The sequence below is a fragment of the Medicago sativa genome, chromosome 4 (assembly GCF_051527215.1).
Source record: "Medicago sativa cultivar Bolivia chromosome 4, Bolivia_mono, whole genome shotgun sequence".
Classification (NCBI taxonomy): Eukaryota; Viridiplantae; Streptophyta; class Magnoliopsida; order Fabales; family Fabaceae; genus Medicago; species Medicago sativa.
Window position 1 is genome coordinate 57,679,854 of NC_140752.1, and position 14,628 is coordinate 57,694,481.

The following is a 14,628-nucleotide window of genomic DNA, read 5'->3' on the forward strand; positions in this document are numbered from 1 at the left end:
CATATAGGCTAAAATCTCATTTTTGCGACAAAGTCATTCCAATACTTTCCAATACTTCCAGTTTACCGAAATCCAAAAAAACTCGGCTTAAAAATGTTTCGCATCAAGGGACATATAGGTACAAGTTCATCCTTCTCATTTATCATTTTTGTAACCATAAATGCTAAAATTTCATTTTCAAAACAAGAGTCATCGAGACACAATATGATTGTAGAGAAAACACGTGTTCAATTTACCAAATTTAAAACAAAATAAGTTCAAATATCATGTTTCGCATAAAGGGACAATGAGGGACAAGTTCAGACTTCATATTTTTCAAAATTGTAACCATATATATTTAAATCTCTTTTTCGCGACAAGGAACATTTCAATACTTTCATTTTACCGAATTCGAAACCAAATAGGTTCACATATCATGTTTCGCATCAAGGGACATCGAAAGACATGGTCAACCTTCGTATTTATCAAACGTGTAACGATCTAAGCTAAAATCTCGTTTTTGCTATAAGGATCATCCCATTACTTTCAGTTTACCGAATTCAAAACCAAATAGGTTCAAATATTATGTTACGCATCAAAGGACATCGAGGGACAAATTCAACATTCATATTTATCAAACTTTTAACCATATAGGCTAAAATCTCATTTTTGCTTCAAGGGTCATTCCAATACTTTCATTTTACCGAATACAAAACCAAATAGGTTCACATATCATGTTTCGTATCAAGGGAAATCGAGGGACACGTTCATCCTTTATCAAAATTCTAACCATATAGGCTAAAATCTCATTTTTGCGACAAAGTCATTCCAATACTTTCTAATACTTCCGGTTTACCGAAATCCAAAAAAACTCGGCTTAAAAATGTTTCGCATCAAGGGACATTGTAATATCTCCAAGATATTTTTTAAGCCAAAGGGCAATTTAGACATTTTGGTGGTCAAATATTTTTTTTATGGGAAAATTATGGAATTTTCCACACACTTCCCTCACAAATATCTCTCCTCACTTTCTCTCCCTCGGTCCTCACTTCCCTCACCCAATCTTCATCATAATTTTTCTAAAAACTCAATAAATGCTACTTGTAATCAAACCAACACCACCCTTGATGTGTTTGGCACCCTAGATAAACTTTGAACCTCACTTTCTCCCCTTTCTCTCCTCTGCCGAGCCATCATCTTCATTAGAAGTTTGGGAGGTTTCATTTTAGCCCAATAAGTGGCTTTATATGTGTATGTCATGAAACTGTTTTGGTTGGTTTGGCGTTTTGAAGCAAGAGGTGGAAGACATAAGCATGATTGAAGTTAGGGTTTGGTTATTGGTTTGAAGCTCAAATTGATGCATAAACTGCTAGAAGAATTCAGAACCAGCTGAGGTGAGTTTCTTCCTTTAGGTTTGAATTTGATTGTACGGAGTTGAAATTGTTGTTTAAGGCGATGAATTTAGTGTTATGCTTTAAATGGAAATTGTTAACTATGAATTTGGGAAATTAATGATCACTATGTTGAGGTGTTCTTAATATTGTTGTTATTGGGCTGAAGTGGAAATCAAAGTTAATGGTAGTGGGATTATGTTAAAAATTGAGAGAAAGGGAAATTTAACCATTTAATTTCGTATAGACCTGCTGTCAGAAAAATTGTCGTAAATGCATGTACAAGCATCGTTTTTGAGTGGGAATTGAACCATTGGAAAATAGACAAATTTTAACACGAAATTGGCTTTGGAAGAACTAATTTCGATACTCTATGTCTGAGAAAACTGAGTTAGAAGTTTGAGTTGCTGAATTAAAATCTGCACCATTGCTGTAGTAATGTTTCTGTCGTATCTCTGTATTCATACATCATTTTGGAATGAGACTCTTACCATTAGAAAGAAGACAGAAATTAACTTGAAATAGGCTTTTGAATGACTTAATTCAATTATGTTATGATGGAGAAAACTACGTTGCAAGTTTCAGTTGTTGAATCAAAAATCTGCACTAATGTGGTTAGAACATCCAAGCTGCAAATTTTCGGTACGATGCTCGGATTGAACTGTTAATGAATATAGACTCAAAAGAAACTAAAGTGTAAGTTCCTTTAGTTAGAAAACCCACCTTTGGGTATTAAATTATACCATTAGATTGCTTATGTGTGATTTTGAATTACTAGAATATGTTGGCAAAATTATAGCATGATCATTATGCCTTATGAATAATACATTTGAAATAGAATAAATTAGTGTATTTAAAAATCTCTTTTATCTTAATAAGTATGTGGAGGTTAGTATAAATGTTGGAGGGAAGTTAACAGCGCAATTGATATATATTTATAGCAATGATTTGAAAGAAAATTTGAAATCTAGCTTGTGAGTAATATGCTCACAGTGAATTATAAAAAAATCGCAGAGAAATGGAAATGAAGAAAAAAAAAATTGAAATGAGTAACATGCTCATAGATAAAGAAAGAAAAAGAAAAGAAAATATGAAAAATCCGTTTGCTACAACGAGAGATAATGTAGCCTATGACGTACGGGTCATAGTAAACCGTTTGCTACAACGAGAGATAATGTAGCCTATGACGTATGGGTCATAGTAATCCGTTTGCTACAACGAGAGATAATGTAGCCTATGACGTACGGGTCATAGTAAACCGTTTGCTACAACGAGAGATAATGTAGCCTATGACGTACGGGTCATAGTAATCCGTTTGCTACAACGAGAGATAATGTAGCCTATGACGTACGGGTCATAGTAAACCGTTTGCTACAACGAGAGATAATGTAGCCTATGACGTACGGGTCATAGTAATCCGTTTGCTACAACGAGAGATAATGTAGCCTATGAGGTACGGCTCATAGTAACGATTGAAATATATAATTAATGATATGAAATTTTAAGTCAAGAATTATTCGAATAATATTTGAAAGAGAACAAAAAAAATAAAATTATGGAACTAAGGAAAAATTCTAAGGACCCTCCAACATGAATACTAACATAGCATACACATATTAACATGAAAATTATGTTTAGAATGAGTTAGCTACGAAGAAATATTTCAGGGGCACTTTACCAATAGTTGGAAATGAGGAATAGCGTACTAAATTTATGTTAATTCCTCGATAAGATAGAATTTATACGCATAAGACCATGTAAAATTCTTATTAAGGTTTAAGTCTAAAGATTTGATGTGATCAAATAGCGTGGATATGATTTGTGACTAAAGATGTTTAAATAGTGAGAAGGATTAGAGATTAAGGGATGATAATCAAAATTAGGACTTAGACTTTGAAATGTTATACTATGAGTCGATTGATTTATTTTATTGCCTTGAATGATTGTCTTAGTGTTGCTGATGATGTTCTAGATCAAGTAAGAACTTTTGGAATTATTATGGTGTTGATGCCTTTAGTTAATTTTTTCCTTTGAAGTTTTTTTTATGATTTCAAATCGAATTTTGAATCAATATCATTGAGGTTGAAATAGGATCGGAGAATATAGTTAGTATTGATGTGAATTGTAATTGTAATTAAGTATCTTAACTTTTGGATTCTATAAGTTGAGTTGTAACTAAGGTTGATTGTAACCTTAAGGTGATTATTAAGTGAATGATGGCCGACTCTTTTATTTATGTATAACCTAGTGTCAATTGATGTATCTGCAACTATTTGGATGTATAGGATGTTTTAATTTGAGTTGTATAAGTAGTATGAAAAATAAAATGTTATTTGGAGGTTCTGGTTGATAGAACAGGTTTTTAAAACAGGATTTACATCTTGGAAATGTTGAAATTACAGGAGAAACTCTGTCGAAATTTCCGTGAATATTTTTTTAAATGAAATTCAAATTGGAATTTTTATTTATTTATTATAGTTGTCAAGTTTGATTAATAGGCTTGCCGGGCTAGAATGATCTAGTTCGTGCGCCGGTCACGATGATTGTTTTTGGGTCGTGACAGACATAGAGGTACAAGTTCATCCTACTCATTTATCATTTTTGTAACCATAAATGCTAAAATTTCATTTTCGAAACAAGAGTAACAAGAGTCATCGAGACACAATATGATTGTAGAGAAAACGCATGTGTTCAATGTACCAAATTTAAAACAAAATAAGTTCAAATATCATGTTTCGCATAAAGGGACAATGAGGGACAAGTTCAGACTTCATATTTTTCAAAATTGTAACCATATATGCTAAAATCTCTTTTTCGCGACAAGGGACATTTCAATACTTTCATTTTACCGAATTCGAAACCAAATAGGTTCACATATCATGTTTCGCATCAAGGGACATCGAAAGACATGGTCAACCTTCGTATTTATCAAACGTGTAACCATATAAGCTAAAATCTCATTTTTGCTATAAGGATCATCCCATTACTTTCAGTTTACCGAATTCAAAACCAAATAGGTTCAAATATTATGTTACGCATCAAAGGACATCGAGGGACAAATTCAACATTCATATTTATCAAACTTTTAACCATATAGGCTAAAATCTCATTTTTGCTTCAAGGGTCATTCCAATACTTTCATTTTACCGAATACAAAACCAAATAGTTTCACATATCATGTTTCGTATCAAGGGACATCGAGGGACAAGTTCAACCTTTATCAAAATTCTAACCATATAGGCTAAAATCTCATTTTTGCGACAAAGTCATTCCAATACTTTCCAATACTTCCGGTTTACCGAAATCCAAAAAAACTCGGCTTAAAAATGTTTCGCATCAAGGGACATAGAGGTACAAGTTCATCCTTCTCATTTATCATTTTTATAACCATAAATGCTAAAATTTCATTTTCAAAACAAGAGTCATCGAGACACAATATGATTGTAGAGAAAACACATGTGTTCAATTTACCAAATTTAAAACAAAATAAGTTCAAATATCATGTTTCGCATAAAGGGACAATGAGGGACAAGTTCAGACTTCATAGTTTTCAAAATTGTAACCATATATGTTTAAATCTCTTTTTCGCGACAAGGAACATTTCAATACTTTCATTTTACCGAATTCGAAACCAAATAGGTTCACATATCATGTTTCGCATCAAGGGACATCGAAAGACATGGTCAACCTTCGTAATTATCAAACGTGTAACGATATAAGCTAAAATCTCGTTTTTGCTATAAGGATCATCCCATTACTTTCAGTTTACCGAATTCAAAACCAAATAGGTTCAAATATTATGTTACGCATCAAAGGACATCGAGGGACAAATTCAACATTCATATTTATCAAACTTTTAACCATATAGGCTAAAATCTCATTTTTGCTTCAAGGGTCATTCCAATACTTTCATTTTACCGAATACAAAACCAAATAGGTTCACATATCATGTTTCGTATCAAGGGAAATCGAGGGACAAGTTCAACCTTTTATCAAAATTCTAACCATATAGGCTAAAATCTCATTTTCGCGACAAAGTCATTCCAATACTTTCTAATACTTCCGGTTTACCGAAATCCAAAAAAACTCGGCTTAAAAATCATGTTTCGCATCAAGGGACATAGAGGTACAAGTTCATCCTACTCATTTATCATTTTTGTAACCATAAATGCTAAAATTTCATTTTCAAAACAAGAGTCATCGAGACACAATATGATTGTAGAGAAAACGCATGTGTTCAATTTACCAAATTTAAAACAAAATAAGTTCAAATATCATGTTTCGCATAAAGGGACAATGAGGGACAAGTTCAGACTTCATATTTTTCAAAATTGTAACCATATATGCTAAAATCTCTTTTTCGCGACAAGGGACATTTCAATACTTTCATTTTACCGAATTCGAAACCAAATAGGTTCACATATCATGTTTCGCATCAAGGGACATCGAAAGACATGGTCAACCTTCGTATTTATCAAACGTGTAACCATATAAGCTAAAATCTCGTTTTTGCTATAAGGATCATCCCATTACTTTCAGTTTACCGAATTCAAAACCAAATAGGTTCAAATATTATGTTACGCATCAAAGGACATCGAGGGACAAATTCAACATTCATATTTATCAAACTTTTAACCATATAGGCTAAAATCTCATTTTTGCTTCAAGGGTCATTCCAATACTTTCATTTTACCGAATACAAAACCAAATAGGTTCACATATCATGTTTCGTATCAAGGGACATCGAGGGACAAGTTCAACCTTTATCAAAATTCTAACCATATAGGCTAAAATCTCATTTTTGCGACAAAGTCATTCCAATACTTTCCAATACTTCCGGTTTACCGAAATCCAAAAAAACTCGGCTTAAAAATGTTTCGCATCAAGGGACATAGAGGTACAAGTTCATCCTTCTCATTTATCATTTTTGTAACCATAAATGCTAAAATTTCATTTTCAAAACAAGAGTCATCGAGACACAATATGATTGTAGAGAAAACACATGTGTTCAATTTACCAAATTTAAAACAAAATAAGTTCAAATATCATGTTTCGCATAAAGGGACAATGAGGGACAAGTTCAGACTTCATAGTTTTCAAAATTGTAACCATATATGTTTAAATCTCTTTTTCGCGACAAGGAACATTTCAATACTTTCATTTTACCGAATTCGAAACCAAATAGGTTCACATATCATGTTTCGCATCAAGGGACATCGAAAGACATGGTCAACCTTCGTAATTATCAAACGTGTAACGATATAAGCTAAAATCTCGTTTTTGCTATAAGGATCATCCCATTACTTTCAGTTTACCGAATTCAAAACCAAATAGGTTCAAATATTATGTTACGCATCAAAGGACATCGAGGGACAAATTCAACATTCATATTTATCAAACTTTTAACCATATAGGCTAAAATCTCATTTTTGCTTCAAGGATCATTCCAATACTTTCATTTTACCGAATATAAAACCAAATAGGTTCACATATCATGTTTCGTATCAAGGGAAATCGAGGGACAAGTTCAACCTTTATCAAAATTCTAACCATATAGGCTAAAATCTCATTTTTGCGACAAAGTCATTCCAATACTTTCTAATACTTCCGGTTTTTCCGAAATCCAAAAAAACTCGGCTTAAAAATCATGTTTCGCATCAAGGGACATAGAGGTACAAGTTCATTCTACTCATTTATCATTTTTGTAACCATAAATGTTAAAATTTCATTTTCGAAACAAGAGTCATCGAGACACAATATGATTATAGAGAAAACGCATGTGTTCAATTTACCAAATTTAAAATAAAATAAGTTCAAATATCATGTTTCGCATAAAGGGACAATGAGGGACAAGTTCAGACTTCATATTTTTCAAAATTGTAACCATATATGCTAAAATCTCTTTTTCGCGACAAGGGACATTTCAATACTTTCATTTTACCGAATTCGAAACCAAATAGGTTCACATATCATGTTTCGCATCAAGGGACATCGAAAGACATGGTCAACCTTCGTATTTATCAAACGTGTAACCATATAAGCTAAAATCTCGTTTTTGCTATAAGGATCATCCCATTACTTTCAGTTTACCGAATTCAAAACCAAATAGGTTCAAATATTATGTTACGCATCAAAGGACATCGAGGGACAAATTCAACATTCATATTTATCAAACTTTTAACCATATAGGCTAAAATCTCATTTTTGCTTCAAGGGTCATTCCAATACTTTCATTTTACCGAATACAAAACCAAATAGGTTCACATATCATGTTTCGTATCAAGGGACATCGAGGGACAAGTTCAACCTTTATCAAAATTCTAACCATATAGGCTAAAATCTCATTTTTGCGACAAAGTCATTCCAATACTTTCCAATACTTCCGGTTTACCGAAATCCAAAAAAACTCGGCTTAAAAATCATGTTTCGCATCAAGGGACATAGAGGTACAAGTTCATCCTTCTCATTTATCATTTTTGTAATCATAAATGCTAAAATTTCATTTTCAAAACAACAGTCATCGAGACACAATATGATTGTAGAGAAAACACATGTGTTCAATTTACCAAATTTAAAACAAAATAAGTTCAAATATCATGTTTCGCATAAAGGGACAATGAGGGACAAGTTCAGACTTCATAGTTTTCAAAATTGTAACCATATATGTTTAAATCTCTTTTTCGCGACAAGGAACATTTCAATACTTTCATTTTACCGAATTCGAAACCAAATAGGTTCACATATCATGTTTCGCATCAAGGGACATCGAAAGACATGGTCAACCTTCGTAATTATCAAACGTGTAACGATATAAGCTAAAATCTCGTTTTTGCTATAAGGATCATCCCATTACTTTCAGTTTACCGAATTCAAAACCAAATAGGTTCAAATATTATGTTACGCATCAAAGGACATCGAGGGACAAATTCAACATTCATATTTATCAAACTTTTAACCATATAGGCTAAAATCTCATTTTTGCTTCAAGGGTCATTCCAATACTTTCATTTTACCGAATACAAAACCAAATAGGTTCACATATCATGTTTCGTATCAAGGGAAATCGAGGGACAAGTTCAACCTTTTATCAAAATTCTAACCATATAGGCTAAAATCTCATTTTCGCGACAAAGTCATTCCAATACTTTCTAATACTTCCGGTTTACCGAAATCCAAAAAAACTCGGCTTAAAAATCATGTTTCGCATCAAGGGACATAGAGGTACAAGTTCATCCTACTCATTTATCATTTTTGTAACCATAAATGCTAAAATTTCATTTTCCAAACAAGAGTCATCGAGACACACTATGATTGTAGAGAAAACGCATGTGTTCAATTTACCAAATTTAAAACAAAATAAGTTCAAATATCATGTTTCGCATAAAGGGACAATGAGGGACAAGTTCAGACTTCATATTTTTCAAAATTGTAACCATATATGCTAAAATCTCTTTTTCGCGACAAGGGACATTTCAATACTTTCATTTTACCGAATTCGAAACCAAATAGGTTCACATATCATGTTTCGCATCAAGGGACATCGAAAGACATGGTCAACCTTCGTATTTATCAAACGTGTAACCATATAAGCTAAAATCTCGTTTTTGCTATAAGGATCATCCCATTACTTTCAGTTTACCGAATTCAAAACCAAATAGGTTCAAATATTATGTTACGCATCAACGGACCTCGAGGGACAAATTCAACATTCATATTTATCAAACTTTTAACCATATAGGCTAAAATCTCATTTTTGCTTCAAGGGTCATTCCAATACTTTCATTTTACCGAATACAAAACCAAATAGGTTCACATATCATGTTTCGTATCAAGGGACATCGAGGGACAAGTTCAACCTTTATCAAAATTTTAACCATATAGGCTAAAATCTCATTTTTGCGACAAAGTCATTCCAATACTTTCCAATACTTCCGGTTGACCGAAATCCAAAAAAACTCGGCTTAAAAATCATGTTTTGCATCAAGGGACATAGAGGTACAAGTTCATCCTTCTCATTTATCATTTTTGTAACCATAAATGCTAAAATTTCATTTTCGAAACAAGAGTCATCGAGACACAATATGATTGTAGAGAAAACGCATGTGTTCAATTTACCAAATTTAAAACAAAATAAGTTCAAATATCATGTTTCGCATAAAGGAACAAGTTCAGACTTCATATTTTTCAAAATTGTAACCATATATGCTAAAATCTCTTTTTCGCGACAAGGGACATTTCAATACTTTCATTTTACCGAATTCAAAACCAAATAGGTTCACATATCATGTTTCGCATCAAGGGACATCGAAAGACATGGTCAACCTTCTTATTTATCAAACGTGTAACCATAGAAACTAAAATCTCGTTTTTGCTATAAGGATAATCCAATTACTTTCAGTTTACCGAATTCAAAACCAAATAGGTTCAAATATTATGTTACGCATCAAAGGACATCGATGGACAAATTCAACATTCATATTTATCAAACTTTTAACCATATAGGCTAAAATCTCATTTATGCTTCAAGGACCATTCCAATACTTTCATTTTACCGAATATAAAACCAAATAGGTTCACATATCATGTTCCGTATCAAGGGACATCGAGGGACAAGTTCAACCTTTATCAAAATTCTAACCATATAGGCTAAAATCTCATTTTTGCGACAAAGTCATTCCAATACTTTCCAATACTTCCGGTTTACCGAAATCCAAAAAAACTCGGCTTAAAAATGTTTCGCATCAAGGGACATAGAGGTACAAGTTCATCCTTCTCATTTATCATTTTTGTAACCATAAATGCTAAAATTTCATTTTCCAAACAAGAGTCATCGAGACACAATATGATTGTAGAGAAAACGCATGTGTTCAATTTACCAAATTTAAAACAAAATAAGTTCAAATATCATGTTTCGCATAAAGGGACAATGAGGGACAAATTCAGACTTCATATTTTTCAAAATTGTAACCATATATGTTAAAATCTCTTTTTCGCGACAAGGAACATTTCAATACTTTCATTTTACCGAATTCGAAACCAAATAGGTTCACATATCATGTTTCGCATCAAGGGACATCGAAAGACATGGTCAACCTTCGTATTTATCAAACGTGTAACAATATAAGCTAAAATCTCGTTTTTGCTATAAGGATCATCCCATTACTTTCAGTTTACCGAATTCAAAACCAAATAGGTTCAAATATTCTGTTACGCATCAAAGGACATCGAGGGACAAATTCAACATTCATATTTATCAAACTTTTAACCATATAGGCTAAAATCTCATTTTTGCTTCAAGGGTCATTCCAATACTTTCATTTTACCGAATACAAAACCAAATAGGTTCACATATCATGTTTCGTATCTAGGGAAATCGAGGGACAAGTTCAACCTTTATCAAAATTCTAACCATATAGGCTAAAATCTCATTTTCGCGACAAAGTCATTCCAATACTTTCTAATACTTCCGGTTTACCGAAATCCAAAAAAACTCGGCTTAAAAATCATGTTTCGCATCAAGGGACATACAAGTTCATCCTACTCATTTATCATTTTTATAACCATAAATGCTAAAATTTCATTTTCGAAACAAGAGTCATCGAGACACAATATGATTGTAGAGAAAACGCATGTGTTCAATTTACCAAATTTAAAATAAAATAAGTTCAAATATCATGTTTCGCATAAAGGGACAATGAGGGACAAGTTCAGACTTCATATTTTTCAAAATTGTAACCATATATGCTAAAATCTCTTTTTCGCGACAAGGGACATTTCAATACTTTCATTTTACCGAATTCGAAACCAAATAGGTTCACATATCATGTTTCGCATCAAGGGACATCGAAAGACATGGTCAACCTTCGTATTTATCAAACGTGTAACCATATAAGCTAAAATCTCGTTTTTGCTATAAGGATCATCCCATTACTTTCAGTTTACCGAATTCAAAACCAAATAGGTTCAAATATTATGTTACGCATCAAAGGACATCGAGGGACAAATTCAACATTCATATTTATCAAACTTTTAACCATATAGGCTAAAATCTCATTTTTGCTTCAAGGGTCATTCCAATACTTTCATTTTACCGAATACAAAACCAAATAGGTTCACATATCATGTTTCGTATCAAGGGACATCGAGGGACAAGTTCAACCTTTATCAAAATTCTAACCATATAGGCTAAAATCTCATTTTCGTGACAAAGTCATTCCAATACTTTCATTTTACCTAATACAAAACCAAATAGGTTCAAATATCATGTTTCGCATCAAGGGACAAGTTCAAACTTCCTATTTATCAAACGCATATATTATGTTACGCGATAAAGGACATCGAGGGACAAGTTCAACATTCATATTTATCAAACTTTTAACCATATAGGCTAAAATCTCATTTTTGCTTCAAGGGTCATTCCAATACTTTCATTTTACCGAATACAAAACCAAATAGGTTCACATATCATGTTTCGTATCAAGGGACATCGAGGGACAAGTTCAACCTTTATCAAACTTCTAACCATATAGGCTAAAATCTCATTTTTGCGACAAAGTCATTCCAATACTTTCATTTTACCGAATAAAAAACCAAATAGGTTCACATATCATGTTTCGCATCAAGGGACATCAAGGGACAAGTTCAAATTTCCTAATTATCAAACTTGTAGGCATATAGGCCAAAATCTCATTTTCGCGACAAGGGTCATTCCATTACTTCATTATACCGAATACAAAACCAAATAGGTTCACATATCATGTTTCGTATCAAGGGAAATCGAGGGACAAGTTCAACCTTTATCAAAATTCTAACCATATAGGCTAAAATCTCATTTTCGCGACAAAGTCATTCCAATACTTTCTAATACTTCCGGTTTACCGAAATCCAAAAAAACTCGGCTTAAAAATCATGTTTCGCATCAAGGGACATAGAGGTACAAGTTCATCCTACTCATTTATCATTTTTGTAACCATAAATGCTCAAATTTCATTTTCGAAACAAGAGTCATCGAGACACAATATGATTGTAGAGAAAACGCATGTGTTCAATTTACCAAATTTAAAACAAAATAGTTCAAATATCATGTTTCGCATAAAGGGACAATGAGGGACAAGTTCAGACTTCATATCTTTCAAAATTGTAACCATAGATGCTAAAATCTCTTTTTCGCGACAAGGGTCATTTCAATACTTTCATTTTACCGAATTCGAAACCAAATAGGTTCACATATCATGTTTCGCATCAAGGGACATCGAAAGACATGGTCAACCTTCGTATTTATCAAACGTGTAACCATATAAGCTAAAATCTCGTTTTTGCTATAAGGATCATCCCATTACTTTCAGTTTACCGAATTCAAAACCAAATAGGTTCAAATATTATGTTACGCATCAACGGACCTCGAGGGACAAATTCAACATTCATATTTATCAAACTTTTAACCATATAGGCTAAAATCTCATTTTTGCTTCAAGGGTCATTCCAATACTTTCATTTTACCGAATACAAAACCAAATAGGTTCACATATCATGTTTCGTATCAAGGGACATCGAGGGACAAGTTCAACCTTTATCAAAATTCTAACCATATAGGCTAAAATCTCATTTTCGTGACAAAGTCATTCCAATACTTTCATTTTACCTAATACAAAACCAAATAGGTTCAAATATCATGTTTCGCATCAAGGGACAAGTTCAAACTTCCTATTTGTCAAACATATATATTATGTTACGCGATAAAGGACATCGAGGGACAAGTTCAACATTCATATTTATCAAACTTTTAACCATATAGGCTAAAATCCCATTTTTGCGACAAGGGTCATTCCAATACTTTAATTTTACCGAATACAAAACCAAATAGGTTCACATATCATGTTTCGTATCAAGGGACATCGAGGGACAAGTTCAACCTTTATCAAACTTCTAACCATATAGGCTAAAATCTCATTTTCGCGACAAAGTCATTCCAATACTTTCATTTTACCGAATAAAAAACCAAATAGGTTCACATATCATGTTTCGCATCAAGGGACATCAAGGGACAAGTTCAAATTTCCTAATTATCAAACTTGTAGGCATATAGGCCAAAATCTCATTTTCGCGACAAGGGTCATTCCAATACTTCATTATACCGAATACAAAACCAAATAGGTTCACATATCATGTTTCGCATCAAGGGACATGTTCAACCTTCATTTTTATCAAACTTGTAACCATATAGGCTCAAATCTCGTTTTCACGGCAAGGGTAATTATTGGAAATCCCGCCCCGAACGTGAGGGGGTGTGATGGTAATTCCACCTTAATTGTGATCTGCCACTGGTTGCCTTATGTTGGTTTGTCTTTGAGGGGGTGGATTTAGTCCCACATCGGTTAGATAGGAAGCTTGATCAGAGTTTATATAGAGGAAACACTCTTCACCTTACAAGCCGGTTTGTAAGGATGAGTTAGGCCCCAAATTTCAACATGGTATGGTATCAAAGCCTACCCAAGATCTACCGTTACCCTCCCAAAGACAAACCAACCCAAGATCTACCGTTACCCTCCCAAAGACAAACCAACATAAGATCGCAATTAAGGTAAGGTGGAATTACCAACACACCCCCTCACGTTCGGGGAGGGACTTCCAACACACCCCTCACGCTCAGACCCAAGGGGTATGAAGCGTGGCAATGCATAATCCCTTTGGGAGGGTGGATTTAGTCCCACATCGGTTAGATAGGAAGCTTGATCAGAGTTTATAAGGGTGGATTCCACTCTTCACTCTTTACCTTACAAGCCGGTTTTGTAAGGATGAGTTAGGCCCCAAATTTCAACAGTAATCCCAATACTTTCTATTATTTTACGCATCAAGGGACAAGTTCAAACTTCCAATTTATCAAACATGTAACTATATAGGCTGAAATCTAATTTTCTCGATAATGGTCATTTCAATACTTTCATTTTACCGAATTTAAAACAAAATAGGTTCACATATCATGTTTCAAATCAAGGGACAAGTTCAACCTTCCCATTTATCAAACTTGTAACCATATAGGCTAAAATCTCTTTTTCGCGACAAGGATCATCCCCAATACTTTCTATTTACCGAATTTAAAACCAAATAGGATCAAATATTATGTTACGCATCAAGGGACGTTGAGGGACAAGTTCAAACTTCCAATTTATCAAACATATGTAACCATATAAGCTAAAATCTCATTTTCGCGACAAATAGAAGGCATAACTCAGTAAAATAAAAAGACAACACTCAAAAG

At 33.3% G+C, this 14,628-nt stretch overlaps 1 long non-coding RNA gene across 1 annotated transcript; it reads left to right on the forward strand.

Moving 5' to 3' along the window:
* The first annotated feature begins 888 nt into the window (after nt 1–888).
* LOC146930154 (uncharacterized) lies at nt 889–3,624 on the forward strand. Its single transcript, XR_015006289.1, has 2 exons — nt 889–1,373; nt 1,956–3,624. It is a non-coding gene; the product is annotated as an uncharacterized LOC146930154 (long non-coding RNA).
* Nucleotides 3,625–14,628: the final 11,004 nt, after the last annotated feature.